We start from the raw sequence: 16,809 nt of genomic DNA on the forward strand, positions 1-16,809 counted from the left end.
CCCATCTTACTTGTCTTGAATGTCTCCAGGGATGGGGGTACACAGTTTCTCTGGGCAGCCTGTGCCAGTGCCTCATTGCCCTCTGATTAAAAGCTTTCTTCTTAACATCTAACCTAAATCTTCCCTATTTCAGCTTAAAGCTGCTCCCCCATGTCCTATTACTATCAGACTGCGTAAAAAGTCAGTCCCCTTCCTGCTTGTAAGCTCCCTTCAAGTTCTGGAAGTCTTCAGTGAAGTCTCCACAAAGCCTTCTCTTCTCCAGGCTGAAAAAGTCCAGCTCTCTCATCCGTTCTTTAAAGGAGAGGTGCTCCAGCCTTCTCATGACCTTCATGGCCTCCTCTGGACCCAATAGCACCATGACTTTCTTGTGCAGAGGGTCCCAGGCTTGGACACAGTACTCCAGATGAGGCCTTGCAGGAATGGACAATCACCTCCTTCCTACTGGCCATCTTTAATGCAGCCCAGCATACAACTGCCCTAATGGGCTGCAGGTGTGCACTATATTCAGTCTCAGATTGACAAAGATGTTGAAGAGCATTGGTCCCAAGACTGCTGAGGGATGTGACCAGCCTTCACCTGGGTATAGAGCTGTTGACAACAACTTTCTGGCTACAACCACCCAACCAATTATTTATCCACTGAATAGTACAAATCCATATCTCTAATTTAGAAATAAGGATGTGGTGCAGGACAGTGCTGAAGACCTTGCACAAGTTTGGGTGAATGACATCAATTTCTCCTTCCTTGATCCACTGATACCATCATTCCACCAGATTGGTTAAGCACCATCTGCTGTTGGTAAGCCATGGTGGCTGTCTTGGATCACCTCCTCGTCTTTTGTGTGTCTTAATATCTTTCCCAGGAGGATCTGCTTCGTAATTTTCCCAGGCACTGCCATGAGATTCACCAGCCTGCAGTTTTCCAAATCTCCTTTCTTGAATATGGAAACGATGTTTCTATTTTCCAGTGACCATGGACTTCTCCTAACAGCCCCATGTTAGCTAGTTCCTTCAGAATCTTGGGATACATGTCATCAGGCTCCATGGACTTTCTTTCAGCCTCATGAAATAGTCAAAATAAACTTTCCCCGCTCTTTTACTGTGAGGGATTTTGCTCCCTTGACCACAGCTTAGAAGTTCAGGGACACTAGAGATCTGAGAATTCTGACTGGCTGTGAAGACTGAAGCAAAGAACTCATTAAGTAACTCAGCCTTGTCCATGTCTGAGGAGGTCATCCATGAAAGAAAAGGAAGTTGTGAGCATGTCCTTCAATGCTCTGCTGTTCTATTATTATCTAGATTTTTTTAACTCAGGAAAGATTCCCTACTGACTTGTCTCAAATACCCTTTAAAATATATGCTTAAAGTACTGGAACAAGATCTCTTATGCGTTTTTGCTTGATTTTTTTTTCTTTTTTTTTTTTTTTTTTCTTTTTGTTAGGAGACTGGTGATTTTTTTTGTTGTTTGATTAATAATTTTGGTAAAATACTGATGTGGATGACAAATGAGAATCAATTTCAGGATCTTTCTGTGTGTATCAGAATACTTACATCCTCACTTCATGGGCTCACTGCTCCAAAAATAAACAGTGCTTAAATTCATAGTGTATTACTGCGCCTATTATGACAAAAGCGTTTCACAAAAACATTGCCTAGGCAGAACTCATTTTAAGATACTCAAAAGTTCTGTTCTCATACTCAAAATATGTATATTTCAAAGTGCTGTTTTCATCTGAATCCAAAACTAAGATCTCCCATCTCCATTATCAGAAACTATAGTCTTCTTTCTGTGTATTACCGTTTGTAATTTTAGAAAGGATTAACTTTATACAATCTGTTTCACCAACATCCATGTATTCACTTTCAACCTGCATTGGTATAAAACATCCTGAATAATAGAACCTTGTGATATTCGGGCTGTAACTGAAGGAATCAACTCTACCAGAACTGCAGCTCTGCTGCTGAAACTAAAGCAGTAAAACAGACTTCACTTTTTTTTCCTTTGAATATGATTTCAGGAAATTTTATTATCTGATCATTTCATTTACCTGAACCATATTTTTTTTCCAATTTTTGCCCACTTTGATGTGGTATCTTCATACCACTATGTCTGAGTCTTATGCTAATGAATAACTCCAAGAAGATTTCTATGAACAAATGCTTCTAAAATGCAACTGGCTGTGGTTGATACTGTTTATGATATTGTTCTTTTTTTTTCAAGATTTATATCCTCAAAGTATAGCTATTCTATAACTTTAACAAGGTATTCTCTCTTGCTGTTTTTCACATTCATAAGTCTCTCTAAGGGTTACTTAGAAGACTGAGGATACCCTCCAGTGTAGGGGACATTGACTTTCAATTTCATCACTGACATTTTCTTTCTCAATATTATATATTGTACAAAACTCTTATTCTCCCAAAGTAATTAATTCGCACTTGCTCAATTCTTGCTTTTCTAATTGATTTTCAGTAGGAACTTTTTTCCTTCTAGCCATCCTTAGTTTGTTAAACAAAGTTTGTTTTACTTTTGAATGTGTCTGTCCCAGTGTTCATTATTTCACAATGGAGCTGGTTGAGTTCACAATGGAATTTCACAACCTGTAGTCAAACAGCCTTACAATGACTGTCCTAGCTTTGTTCAAGATTCACAGTTCACACTATGTTGCTGATAAGAAACATGGTCCCCCATCCAATTAAATATACAGTAGAGAGATTAATATGGTATCTAAGCTTCGGTATCTATTTCTTTTTGTTTGTTTATTTTCTCCCAGTGTATCAAAAAGAAAAAAACAAACAAGCGTAAGAATGGTTGGACTTAATGATCTTTAAGGTCTTTTCCAACCTGAGCAATTTTATGACTATATGATTAGTTGTGAAAAAAAAAATAAAAAATGAAAAGTCTTCAAAACTAAGACTTTAACATTCCCACAGACATTTATATGAGATTTCACAGTTGATTAAATGGAAGCTTATTTTTTAATTATTTTTCTCGCACTGTGGTAGAGAAATATCTCCTCCCTTTCATAGACTTTATAATAACAACCTGCTAATGCAATCTCACAATATAACTAGCCAGATTCCCATGAGAAGGGCATGAATGACCTGCCCACAAGCAGATCAGAGGGTGCTTGGCCATTACCTGCATAGCACTTGTGAGATACAAACCACCTCCAAATGTTGTGCAAGGACTCCTTGGGACAATCAGTATCATCTGTTCTGTGAGTATCTACAAGCAGGCAGTTGTTTTTTGTTTGGCATCTGTTTGTGTACAAGTGATTCTTCTTGTATAAGTAAGAATGGCCCTTGTTGTTTCTAAACAAAGAGATAAATGGTGTTGCAAGAGGCTGGTGTTGGTACCAGCTTAGTGGTGGGAATAGGAGGAGAGTCTCTGTGCCAGTGTTTAGTCTATATGGTGGTTGAGCAAAGAAAACTCTGACAAGGTGGGAGATTTCTGCTAATGGTACCAAAAAAAAAAAAAAAAGAGACGGGAAATACTGAAGGAAGCTTATAAACAGGAGAAGGAATGATGTTTTCATGGATAGATAGGGTTAAGATAAGGGGGAATGGTTTTAAACTAAGAGGAGATTTAGGTTAGCCATTAGGAGGAAGTTTTTCACACAGAGCTTGGTGACACACTGGAACAGGTTGCCCAAGGAGGTTGTGGATGCCCCATCCCTTAGAAGCATTCAAGACCAGATTGAATGGGGCCATAGGCAGTCTGATCTGCTGTGTGGCAACCCCGCCCCCAGCAGGGTGGTTGAAACTTTAAGGTCCTTCTCAACACAGGCCATTCTGAAATTCTATGATGCTCTGACTCCTGAGTTTTAGGCCTTCAGGGTCAAGACAACAATTGGATGTGAAAGATAATTTACATGTGTATGAAGTGCACTCAGCCACTGCAAAGATCTGCAGAGCATGTTAAATTGTCCTTGAACTTGAGCTGAAGTATCTCTTCTCTAGACTGACCATCTCCTTCTTAGTACATGGAAGATGGCCAGAGACTCGCCTACTTCAGTGGTCTTCAAAGCCTGTTGCAGGCTTTTCTGGATGTCAGCAGTGATTTAAGACATAATTTTCCAGTGTGACATTTTAGTATGACAGTAAATAATGCCTAGGAATGTTGAAAGTTCTGTCAGCAACAGGTGCTGTAAAGAAAAAGGACATTAACTTTTCTAGAATGTATAAAACCCACATATTGCATAGTCTTGCTTTTCACTTGTTTTAGTTCTTTGTGCTTTTGATAATATTCAATTATATTACCTCATCAGGTAAACCCAGAAACTTTTAACATTAAAAATTACAGCAAAATCCCAAATAGGGGATCCCAAATAGGCATGTAAAAGGGAAAAATTTCAAGAAGACAAAGCAAATTAATAATAGACATACTAGTAGAAGAGGAGATTGGAAGTATTTCCATAATACAGCTGAAAAATTAAAGGAGGTATCTTGAATAAGTGCAAGAATATTCCAGTAATGTATTACCAAAATTCAGAAAATCTTCCAATTATGCAATGATCTAATGATAGAAAATGAACTAATTTTTAAAGGCCTCATTACAGATGAAAACAGAAGATGTAAATGCTGTGCTGAAAGTGATATGTACAGATTTCTGTGAATATTATTCTTCTTCTAAAATAAGAAATCACTGCAATAAGATAAAAAATACTGCACATAGTAAAATTAACAGGGGAGGAGGGAATAGTTACTGTACTTGTAATTTTCAGATGTCTGATAAGCAACATATTAAATAGACAAGGATGATGTACATTTTGTGGCAATTTTGTAACAGAGAAAAGAGCATATTACCAAATGTTTGCAATTAAAGAAAAATTCTCTGGCTCTCTAAAAGCAAATAACCTTACTTCTAGATGCAAATAATGTCCGTGCAAAACAGATCTGGCCTATATGTTGAAGAGATGGAACTGACAATAGTCAATTAGAGAACTGCTTCTGGCAACAAGACACTTTCACCTTCTTGTTCTTCAAAGTGTTATTACAGTTCAGATATTTACTGAAATAAAAACAAGTTGTTAAAATCTGCTTTCTTCCCCAGAGCATCTTTGGTATGTCATATGTACAAGAATGAAATTATAACTTGACAAAAAGACTCAACAGTATCAGTTATTTGTCCACTTAAAGACAGCTGCAAGTCTCTAAAAACAAACTGTACCGGATTGAGAATTAGAAGTGTCCTTGTCTATTTTTTTGAATAGGAGGAGAGCAGATGAAAATAACCATCTCAAATGTGAAGTTTCATCAAAATGAGATGAGCATGCAAAACAAGACTACACAATTCTTCAGAATCCATGTCGTAAGCTTGACTGTAACAAAGATGCTCTGAGTGGATTCACACCTCCATGAAGGCCAAGTTAGCTGCAGTATCTGTAAAGAGGGATTATATGCAGGAGGTAATGCAGAGCAAAGAGAAAAAATAGTGAAAATACATCTCATCACAAGAAAAGGAAAGGAGGCATGGACTTATTCATCCACACAGTGTGAGAGTGCTCTGCTCTCTGGAGCACCCCTGGAGTGACGCTCCCAATAAGCCATTCTTAACCGTCTATTTCTTCACCAAAATGAGTTACTAATAAATATCTGTGCCTGGATTTAGCTATATTTCTTGTTAATCTCTTCACTATTATTTTCATGGCATTTTAGATCATTCCCATTTTCCTAGACATTTTGTGTCCTAGTCCACTTAAAGTACTATTTCCAAGTTATTCCAGTCAGTGACTGTGCTTTGTCTTAGGTGGGAGTTTGTGCACACAGTGAAGTGATGGGCTTCATCATTCTGCTATTCTGAAACGTTACTAGAAGAATACAGGTACAATGCAAATACCAGCACAAGTGTTTAAAGAGAAATGAAAGTAGATGCCTTCATTTTAAACTCATTTACTTGCACCCAAACTAAGTGTCATTGCTGATAATATCAATGTTTGCAACAAAATCACCCTTAAGGAACTGGATTCTGAATTTCTCCTTTTGACATTTAATGGGAAAAACAAAACAAAACAAAAAATTACCTACCATGGAAAATAAAATGGATTTATTTATTCTCTTCCTGCATTTTGAGAAAAGCAGAGAAATCATAATATTTAATCTTAGGATGTACAAACTGAAGAAACAGTCCCTGGGAACTTCACCTACTGCCATGACTACTCAGATATGCTGGACAATCGCTTAGCAACTGCATCCACTAGTTCCATATTCATGGATGTATTTCATCAGAACCCATGGACTTTAGCACATTCAGGTTCCTCTAGATAGTCTTGAACCCGACTCTTTCCCAACATTAATGTTTCCTAGTTCCTGCTTTTGTCTCCCATGATTTTGGGAATGTAACTACAGCACTTGCCAGTGAAGATTCAGGCTTAAATGCTATGGAGTACCTCAGCTTTCCCTATGTGCCAGGTAACCAAGTCTTCAATTTACTCCAGCAGAGGGTCCACACAGTCTTCCTTACTAGGGATGGACTTTTAGAAGCCTTTCTTGTTAGTCTTGATGCCTTTGAGCAGATTCAGTTTGATCAGGACTTACATTCTATGATTCTGTGATTCCAACCGGATCTCTGTTTGCTGAGATGTGACTGTGTCCATCCTAGGTTACCTGCCCTCCCTTCCATAGGACAACTAGTTATCAGAGTAATGTAGGCTGTCTTCAAGGGAAGAAATCTTGATTACTTCTTAGAATCTGAATTTCTGTTTTCTAGCAGCATGTCTCATTCTTCTTTCTTGCTCTTATTCATATTCACTATTCAGAAGTCACACAAATTCATGGATCAACAAGAAGAAACTAATCTTGAAAAAGTTCTAGGTGTTTACCAGAGGTCTAATTTTTCCTTGTCTAGCCAGAAACTTGTCTCTTATCACTATATTATGTGGTATTAAAGCACATTGTTTGAGATGCTCTATGATAAGTAGTCAGCAGAATTATTAAATCTCTGCCCTTGAAATAAATTTTTAATGTTTTAATATAAATCAAACTGTTTTTCTGTAAATTAAGCCTGCATTTCACCATTTGTAAATCCATAATTAATCTGCATTACATTCTCTGGAAACTAATTGAATCAAAACATATCAGCCTTTGGAACAAGGCTTTGGTACAAGCTAAGCAAAGTTCTTTTGTTGGTGTTATCACTACTAGCTTTATCTCTCTACTTGTAATACATGCTAACTCCTTTAGAGATATAATTGTTATCCCCATTTCAGCATAGCTACAGTTTATGCTGCACTATTCCTCCTAAGAGGTACCTTTCCATGACCTAAAATATTTTTGAAAATATTTTAATGGGGAAACTTGCCAGATGAAATAGCTTGATAGGAATTTCCAATGAAAGATGAATCACAGAATACTGGGAGAATTAAGCTAATTGCAACTGCTTTCCCCTTTGAAACTTAGGACAAATCTGAAACAGTTCTCTTACAATGTAGCTTGTAAGTATGCTCACATGGATAGTTGTAGAGAATTAGATGTTTTACCTTCCAAAGGAGCCAGTGCTGTTGTGTAAGCCTCAGTTTGCATTCTGACAATGTGTGGTGTATTCAAGTAACATGATACGTATACCTGTTGTATGTTTTCCTTTAACCTCAGCAAGAAAAAACCTTACATTACCTATGATCTCATGGTTAAAAAGAATACACTGAGACGGAAGCAGGATAGTGAGTACAAGTAGCTTACTTTATGGTGACCTAAAGAATTTGACCTGGAAGCAGATTTTTCCTACAGAGAAAGAACATCTGTTGTCAAATGTTGCCAAATTCTTCCCAGCTCCTTCTGAAAGCAGCCAGCTGTAATCCTGTATTCCCCACAGTATTCATTTTTGAAGTCCTCATGTCTTAGCTTTAAGAGTTTTTATCCATAAGCAGCATTGCTGGATCAGGATCAAATGATTTGCCTTTCCGCTGTCTTGAGACCTGTTTTTTATGAAAGTGTCAGCTGAAGACAAAAGATGGCCACATTCCTTGAAATCTGTTTTTTCCAGAGGCTGGAAGATTCAGTAGGAGTCTTTTCTGTGTATAAAGGAGAATATGATTGGGCAATTGTAGCAATTTTTTTTCTTTTTTGTTCCCTCAATTGGTTAGGCCAGGCCTTCCGGATGTTCCTACTGTTGAAGGACAAGTGGAAGGCATGCACAATGATAGAATGTGATAATTCATAGAATAAAAAAAAACACATAATGGTTTGGGTTGGAAGAGACATCAAAGACCATCCAGTTTCAAACCCTGCTATGGGCTGAGTTGCCACCCACCATTTCAGGCTGCCCAGGGCCCCATCCAACCTGGCCTTGACACCTCCTGGGATGGGGCATCTACAGCTTCTCTAGGCAGCCTGTGCCAGTGCTCACGGTCATCTGAGTAAATATTTTTTTCCTTACAGTTAACCTAATTCTCCTTTCTTTGTTTTAAAAACATCCCTCCTTGTCCTGTCACTATCTGCCTGTTTAAAAAGTCAGTTCACAGAACTCAGTGCAAACACTGCAAACCTAATGGTAGACAGATATATTGATTTTTGTAATAACAACAAACCAATGATAGTGATGCTTAAATACTATACATATTTCAATATTTTTTAACTGAGATTTAGTACATTTTTATAGCAAGACAAATGTAAACAGTTCTCAAATACCTGGTTAAGAACTTAGGGTAAAGAGAATTAAATTGAAATGCCTTCACCTATACAAAAATAGCAACAACAACAAATAAAAACAAATCAAAGGACCAAACAAAAAAAACTTACCAAAGACTAAAAAATTATATTTTTTCGAAAGCTTTGTCAAAAATTAAATGGCAATCTACATTTTGTTAACATATTGTTTTATTCGTTACCAAATACGTAATTCTTTAGATTTATACGTGTTAAATATCTTTCATGAACATCCAGTCAGAACATCAATGTCACATGGCCTGAAATATTGCCTGGTCTTGATGTAAAGAGACAAGTAGATTGAGAATCCATCATATTCCCCAATAAACTATTTCAACTTCGAGTTGTGTATGCCAGCTTTATTTCCAGTGTGAATTTCTTTGCCTTCTGCTTAATAGCTGTAAGCCATTAGGTTTGACTGTACTGTTTTCTACTTAATTACAGAACTGTCGAAGACTGGGATACTGTTCTATTCCCCTAAAGAAAGACTGACTATCAGAAAAACATATGTTAAAACTTTGGTGTACATTAGCTCACAGTAATTTTTTTCCATTACATCTTTCCGTGCCATGAAATCAGCCTGCACATACTGAACGTCTCTAAAGTAACAAGGTGTAAGAGACCATTCTGTTAACTTCTGTGTCTCAAAGCTTGCTGGGGACACAGATGGACTTGTTCAAGTCCAGACAAGTCCCGAGCAAGGATTGTGAAATCCTTTGTCTGGAGGAACATAGATGGACAAGGCCAGAGGCAACGAGAGCGAGATGAGCTGCAGCTAAATAGCTATGAAGTGCTCCTTTGTGTGGACCTATCTCCAGATGATGGCCATTTCAGGGGGTACTCAATGACTCTTGCTCAAGGCCCATCCTTGTCAGGTAGGCAGGAGAATAAGGAGGATAAAAGAGGAACTGAAAATCACGAAGAACAGGTTTCTGACAACAGATTCCTCATGAAGAACGGAGGGTTTTCTGACAAGAGATCCCTCATGAAGAAGAACAGAGAGGAATTCCTGAAGATAGAGGGATTCCTGACGATTGAGGTAATTCCTGCATACTATCGAACTCTCCTGAGCCTGCTGCCTGACCGCTGCTGCAGCTTCAAGAATTCGCTCCTCGACTTCCTCGTCCACCTGCTTGCTGCCCAAGGCCGGCCTCGCTGCTGCTCCTCGCCCCCCGCTGCGTCCGCCTGGGACCTTCAAACGCCGTGCAACGGGACCGCTGCTGGATCCTGATGGTGACTCTCCCCGCTTTACGCAACTCCTGCTTCTTTTCCATCTTTTCTATCACACTCCTTCCTTCCCTTCCCCGTCTCCCTGATTAGGTCTTAGTAATAAACTGGATGCAACAACATATGAACCGTTGTTTCTTAATCTCATACCGGGTATACAGATATTAAAGAACCTCATCTCCCTCCTATAAATTGGAGCTAGACACAAGGGACAAGAAAACTCTCCTTAGAAGGTTGAAGTAGAGGTCCTGCTAAAATCTACTTGGACCAAGATGCAACAGCAAATATATTTCTCTGTTTCTCCTCTGATTAAGGCTTCGGGGACTTAGAAAATTTAAGCTGCAAAACAAGAATAGCTCTTCTTCCTCTCCCAGTCCTGAAATAACTGAAAGAAAAGTCATTAGAGGATGGAAGGTCACTTGCCATTCAGCATTTTTTTGCACTACAGGGCAGCTCAGACTTCAGCTGCAAGTTGCCAAACTCAGTTTTTCTTTTCCCTTCTAAAGGCAGTTGACAGTATACCACAGTCTATACCTTGAAAGTCTAACAGAATCATTGAAAATGAAAAATGGTTCTGAAAGGCCAAAGAACAAGAGAACGAAAGGGAAGATGAAAGGGAAGGGGAAGGAGAAGGGGAAGGAGAAACAAAATATGTAAAAGACAGTCCTGTGTGTATGTTTTGTACCCACTTGAGCCCAGAAGCTGTGTGATGAATTATTCCACAGTCAGAATATACGTCCTCCAGAAAAGGCGATATAAGTTTATTATTTTTCTTTTGACTAGAAATGCAAAAATGCCTCAAATTGTTATTCGGTGCTCTCATGTTTTGGACTCTTATGTCTGGTAGTTAACAAATTAACTATTTCTTTCAGCTGTGGGTGTCTTGCTTATCCTTTTCCCAGAATAACTTCTTTTCCTCTTGCTTTACATTTTATTCATTAACATTCATTGTGTTACTAAACTGCCAAAGGCTTACTTTTAATTTTCTCATAAAAAAGAAAAGCAAAATACTGTGTTTGTCTTCTAACTGCAATGTACAGTGCCAGCGCTTGCTATAAAACGCTGTCTCATATGTATGTGTTTTAAAATATGCCAGTACTTAAACAGCCTCACTCACATTCTGCTTTTACTTTGTACCATATTTTTACATTTTTTTGTCCTATTAATAATAGACATTTCTTTAACCTCATTTGCCATTCTTGTAAGTCAATGTTTTTCTGCTTCATTTGCAGTTACTTAAAGTTCTTATTAATTAAAATGTTACAGTGTACATGCAGGTGTCCTCTGCTGACTTCTATAACATTTAATGAGAAGTCTGAATGTAAAATGTTGAACTGTAATTTTGGACTACACAGAGAGCAGTGACATGGTGTCATTTGGAGCCTTGATAATAGCAAACAAGCCAGGTTCCTGTTCCACATGCACTCCTAATACAGTGCTTAAGTTGTCTTTCATTTTGTAATTATTCACTGAATGTGTGAAGTGGCACAATACAGAGAAAAGAGATAAGAAATGGAAAAAGCATATTTGTTTTATTTGGCACTACTGCTCAATGCCTTGCTTATCTCACAACCGCTTGCCAAAGAAACACAGAATAACAGAACTGCATTTTCTTTTTGAAGAAGAAAAAAAAGAAAATGCTAAAAAAAACTTAGTTATGTTCTGTTTTCACAAAATAATAACTTCATCTGACTTATCTGTATGTGGTCCCTGTGATGGGAAAGAGGCATTAAAAAGGAATGCCTTTTATCTTTGCTCTGTGGACTTTACACTGCCTAAGCATGAACATAGGCATTGGTCTCTGAGATGCAAGAGGACAACTTTCTTTCAGTACGTCTGAAACCAGGCTGGAAATTTCTTAGACATCAAATCTCTCTTACCAATGCACCAATGATTAGAAATGACCACACCACAAAGCACCCTCTGTCTCTCTCTGCCTTTTTATTATAATTTTATCTTCCATATATGTTGCCTCGCGCTCTCACTATATGAGAGCTCCCTGCGAACGGTGTACCCTCGACCTATCGAGCAGTTCGTACTCGTATGATGCGGTCTTGAAGAATGCTCTCTTTATTGAACAACACATCCCTTTATATATCGTTGCTTAGCACTATAGGACCACCTATACAAGGTAGGTCCTCCTATCAGGTTACAGCATGTACTACCTTATTGTTTGATTTTGCAATTGCTACAATTTCGCAATCAATCCTACTACACATATATCATTTTATTTTTGTATAAAAGCTGGTGTCTCATTATCTGCTACAGTATCTTCTTCTATCTGTGAGGAACTCCTCTGTACGTGTTCAAATTTAGCAAGATTATTGAGTCCTGTAATGCCAAACACTGGTTTCCTATAAATAATTTTTTTTCTGTACTACATAATTCCTGCTTTATCTGCTTTCTTATCTTACTTACTTGCTTGCGTATCTTACTTTTTGCAGGGACAGAAAGCACAGTCCACACCTGGACTTAGTCTTTTTGCAGTCATGTACAGCATGGTTTGGTGTATGTGGACTTGATATTCATTATTTTTCTATTAAAGAAAGGTGTTGCCTGCACATTGGAGGGAATAGCAGAGATATCTTCCTCACGCATAGCAGCATATCTGCCTAGTTTATTAAAATTAATACAATTATAGTGCAAGGACTGTGTTGATGAGGGCATCATCAATGAGTTACTGGACCACTGATGTTGCTGCTGCAGTGGCATACTCACTGAATCTGTGGGAGGGTCACATCTCCATTCTCCCCTCTTACTTCTTTTATTCACCATTCTTCCCTTCTATGTGGGGCCTCTACAGAAGGATGTTATGTGTATATCCTCAAGAAGACAACAGTTGTTTGTGCAGATGATCATCCTCAGGTGTGATGCAGTCAGAAATTCCTGGCCAGACATCTGGAATGACAACTGGAACCAAGTCCCACCACAGCTCCATGCTGAGGGCTTGCACAGTTGCTGTTTAGTATGAATCCTAGGAAATGTTTATGTATAATAAACATTCTGGGTCTACTGCTCAGCAAAGCGCTTCACCATGTGCTACTAAAAGGTTTTAAAAACTTTAATACAGCAAAGTAGCAGTCAGTGATAAACACACAGTCTCAGGGTATTCATTGGAAGTGTCGATCTGCCTGTGGGTAGTGAGGCCATACAGAGGGATCTGGACAGGCTGAACAGCTGGGCTGAAGCCAATGGGATGAGGTTCAACAAGGCCAAATGCTGGGTCCTGCACTTCGGCCACAACAGCCCAGGCAACACTACAGGCTTGGCGTGGAGTGGCTGGAAGACTGCATAGAGGAAATGGACCTGGGGGTATTGATTGATGGTCGGCTGAACGTGAGCCAACAGTGTGCCCAGGTGGCCAAGAAGGCCAATGGCATCCTGGCCTGCATCAGGAATGGTGTTGCCAGCAGGAGCAGGGCAGTGATTGTCCCCCTGTACTCAGCTCTGGTGAGGCCGCACCTCGAGTGCTATGTCCAGTTTTCAGCCCCACACTGCAAGAAAGACACTGAGGCCCTGGAGCGGGTTCAAAGAAGGGCGACAAAGCTGGTGAGGGGTTTGGAACACAGGGCTTATGAGGAGAGGCTGAAGGAGCTGGGGTTGTTCAGCCTGGAGGAGAAGAGGCTCACGGGAAACCTTATTGCTCCCTGTAACTACCTGAAGGGAGGTTGCAGTGAGCTGGGAGTTGGGCTCTTCTCTCGTGTAACTGGTGATGGGACCAGAGGGAATGGCTTCAAGCTGCGCCAGGAGAGATTTAGGCTGGACATTAGGAGATACTGCTCCTCTGAAAGAGTGGTCAGGCACTGGAATGGGCTGCCCAGGGAGGTGGTGGAGTCACCGACCCTGGAGATGTTCAAGGAACATTTGGATTTTGTATTGAGGGACATGGTTATTGGTGATGAGTGGATGGTTGGACAGGATGATCTTGAAGGTCTGTCACGGAGTTGACCAGATCAATCTATGTCCGTGACAGGGGCAACAGGCCTCTGCCCTCCCCCCCCACCTCAGTCCCACAAAAATGGGAAGGAAAGAAGGGAGGAAAAGAGCAGCGGCAGCAATCTATGGAGGAAAACTTATTTTACTATAATATTGGAATACAAGATAACACAATATATACAATTTAACTGAAATTGAGATTAATAGATCAGACGAGATGAGAGAGAGAGAGTTCCCGGGACCGATTCAAACCTGAAAAGCTTGGAACGGCTAGGAAAGCACCTCCAGCACCCACTGCCAGGCAGCAAGAGAGCGCCCCCCCACCCGGAAGGGCCAGATCTGTGACTGCTGTAATGTACAGGGATAGGTAGCTGGGACTGGGGCAGTGACACTTTAATGCCCTGTATACTACATGAGTTTTGATGTGGAATACTGAAACCCAAAAACAAAAAACAAAAAAAAACATAGAACCATGACAAGGTCTTTTCCAACCTCAGTGGTTCCGTGATTCTGTGATATCTGAAAAAGTTTCTGTGCTTGCAGAATTTCTGTGCAAGAAGTGAAGCAAAGGGGAAGTGCTTATCTCTGTCCAGATATAAGGAACATAGACATCAAAATATTTTCTTCAGTATTATACCTAATTAGACACTTCAAATATCGAAAAGTGAAAATATCACACAATTATCCCTTATACTATTTTGAAATTAAGCACAAAGCCATGTTTAAAACCCATCAATAAAACAATTATTTGCTCCCAAGTGGGATCTGCTGTGCTAAATGACAGTAAGACATAATGGTCCATCTCAGAATGGATGGCCAAGATTAAGTATGACCAGAGCTATGAATGTGCCCTGGTGTCCCAAGGAAATGAAACTAAATTACAAGGCAAGTTTACCTCATGTATAAATAAAACCTTTGACAGAAAAAAACAAAAAAATGTCAGCAAGGACTGTCCCAATCCAGATAATTTTCACTAAATCTGTACCTAGAGGCTCTATCATGTTACTCCTTTAATTTGTATAGAGGTTGGAGGACAAGAAAGATGAACAGATACGGTTTAAAAATACCAGAATCTTGACATCAATACTTCAAAAAGTTTTAGCTAATTATTTTTAATTCATACTAGATTCACCAAGATTAAAAATTCAAAGCATGCTAGAGGTCATTAAAACAACAATTGGCAGACTATCATATTAATTTGTTTATACTGTTAGCAAAAAGTCCTCCAAACCTGAAAGCATCATTAGACATTTTATTAAATGCTTTTCGTGACTCTTCAGGAATTATTTGTCAGTCAATGTCTTAATAATTAATGCTGATATTGTCTTCTGGTAACCTTATCATTACTGCTCTTGTCATAGTAGGAGATAATACCCTTGCAGAAAGTCATTAATTTCATCAGAAATGGCCAGACCACTGAATGTGTTGTAGCTAACTCTTCAGAGGCTTTGGGAAAACCCTGGGAAAGCTCTCATTGGAAGCTTGAGGCTCAGCTGGATTTTAGAATAGTTTTCATAGTTCTGAAAACAAAATAAATAAAAAAGGAATAATTGTTCAGACTAGTATTGAAAACAAACAAACAAACAGCAAGACAGAGAAATCCTTCACTATAACTGCAACACAGTGGGATTTAGAGACATGACCATTGCAAATCTTTGCTAAACATCCAAGTCAAGGCTTCACTTATCTATCAGGACCAAGGAGCATCATCAGGGCAAGTGAACTGCATAGTCCATGCCAGAAGAAGGCATGGCAGCACTCAATTTTCCTGTTGGTCTGGGTTTGCTCTTAGGTAATTTCATGAACATGAGCTCTCTGTGTGGGAAATAAGCATGATGGGTGCTCCTTTGGAGCATACATTTCTTACAGCTGATGTGTGGCTATGCTTCTCACAGACATGGCACACCTTGATACAATCACTTCCCAGTAGGACTTGAAATTTCTTACCCCATCATTGCTGAACCGTATAGTGGCTTATCTACAGGTAAGACCCTCTGACTTGATAGAAGCAAATTGCGTGCTCTCAGCAAGCCCACCATTCCACCACCACTAGCACAACTCACCTCAGCCTGCAGACAGATTTATTCATCCTTTTCCTGTCTTAGCAATACAACCCTGCCAGAAGAATCAGGCTACAGTTCTGTCTAAGAGAATGCTGCTTTATCTAAAGCAGGCACGTCTGCAGGCCCAGCATGGCTATTAGCGCAGCCCAACCCTTTCTGCTCTGTAGCAGTAACAGCTCTTCCTGCGGAACATGCCCATTGCTCAGCAGCAGCCAAAATGACAGTGTGCTACTATTAATGCTGTGTGAACTGAAAGCAGGGCATGAGGAAGGCACTGCTGGGCACCACTGACTCCAGTATTGGCACTTAACTGTATGCATTTTGATGTATTGGCTAAACACACGGGACACTGAACAGCAAAGAACTCGCAGCCATGCTGTCCACTTTGATAGAGGAACTTGAAAACACAATCACAAATTCCTCAGAGTTGGAAGGGACCTTCAAAGGTCATCTAGTCCAACTTGTCTGCAATGAACAGGGACATGCACATCTAGATCAGGTTGCTCAATGCCCCTTCCAGCCTGACCTTGAATGACTCCAGGGGCAGGGCATCCACCACTCTCTGTGCCTCACCACACTCACTGTAAGAGATTTTTTCCTTACACCTATTATAGAATCATAGAATCACCAAGAATGGAAAAGATCTACGAGATCATCCGGTGCAACCATTCACCTATCACCAACAGTTCTTACTAAACCATTTCTCTCAACACAACATCTAGACGTTCCTTGAACAATCTAATCTAAATTTACCCTCTTTGAGCTTGAAATTATTTTCCCTTGTCCTGTCACCACTGATCCAGTTAAAGAGTCTGTCTCCTTCTTTCCTATAGCTCCCCTTTAGACACTGGAAAGCTCTCAGATCTCCCTGGAGCCTTCCCTTTTCCAGGCTCATATCAATGTTTGCTGAATGTTTATGGAGATCAAACAGTGAATGTGAG

Source organism: Tympanuchus pallidicinctus, unplaced genomic scaffold (assembly GCF_026119805.1).
Source record: "Tympanuchus pallidicinctus isolate F22 unplaced genomic scaffold, pur_lepc_1.0 scaffold9, whole genome shotgun sequence".
Taxonomy (NCBI): Eukaryota; Metazoa; Chordata; class Aves; order Galliformes; family Phasianidae; genus Tympanuchus; species Tympanuchus pallidicinctus.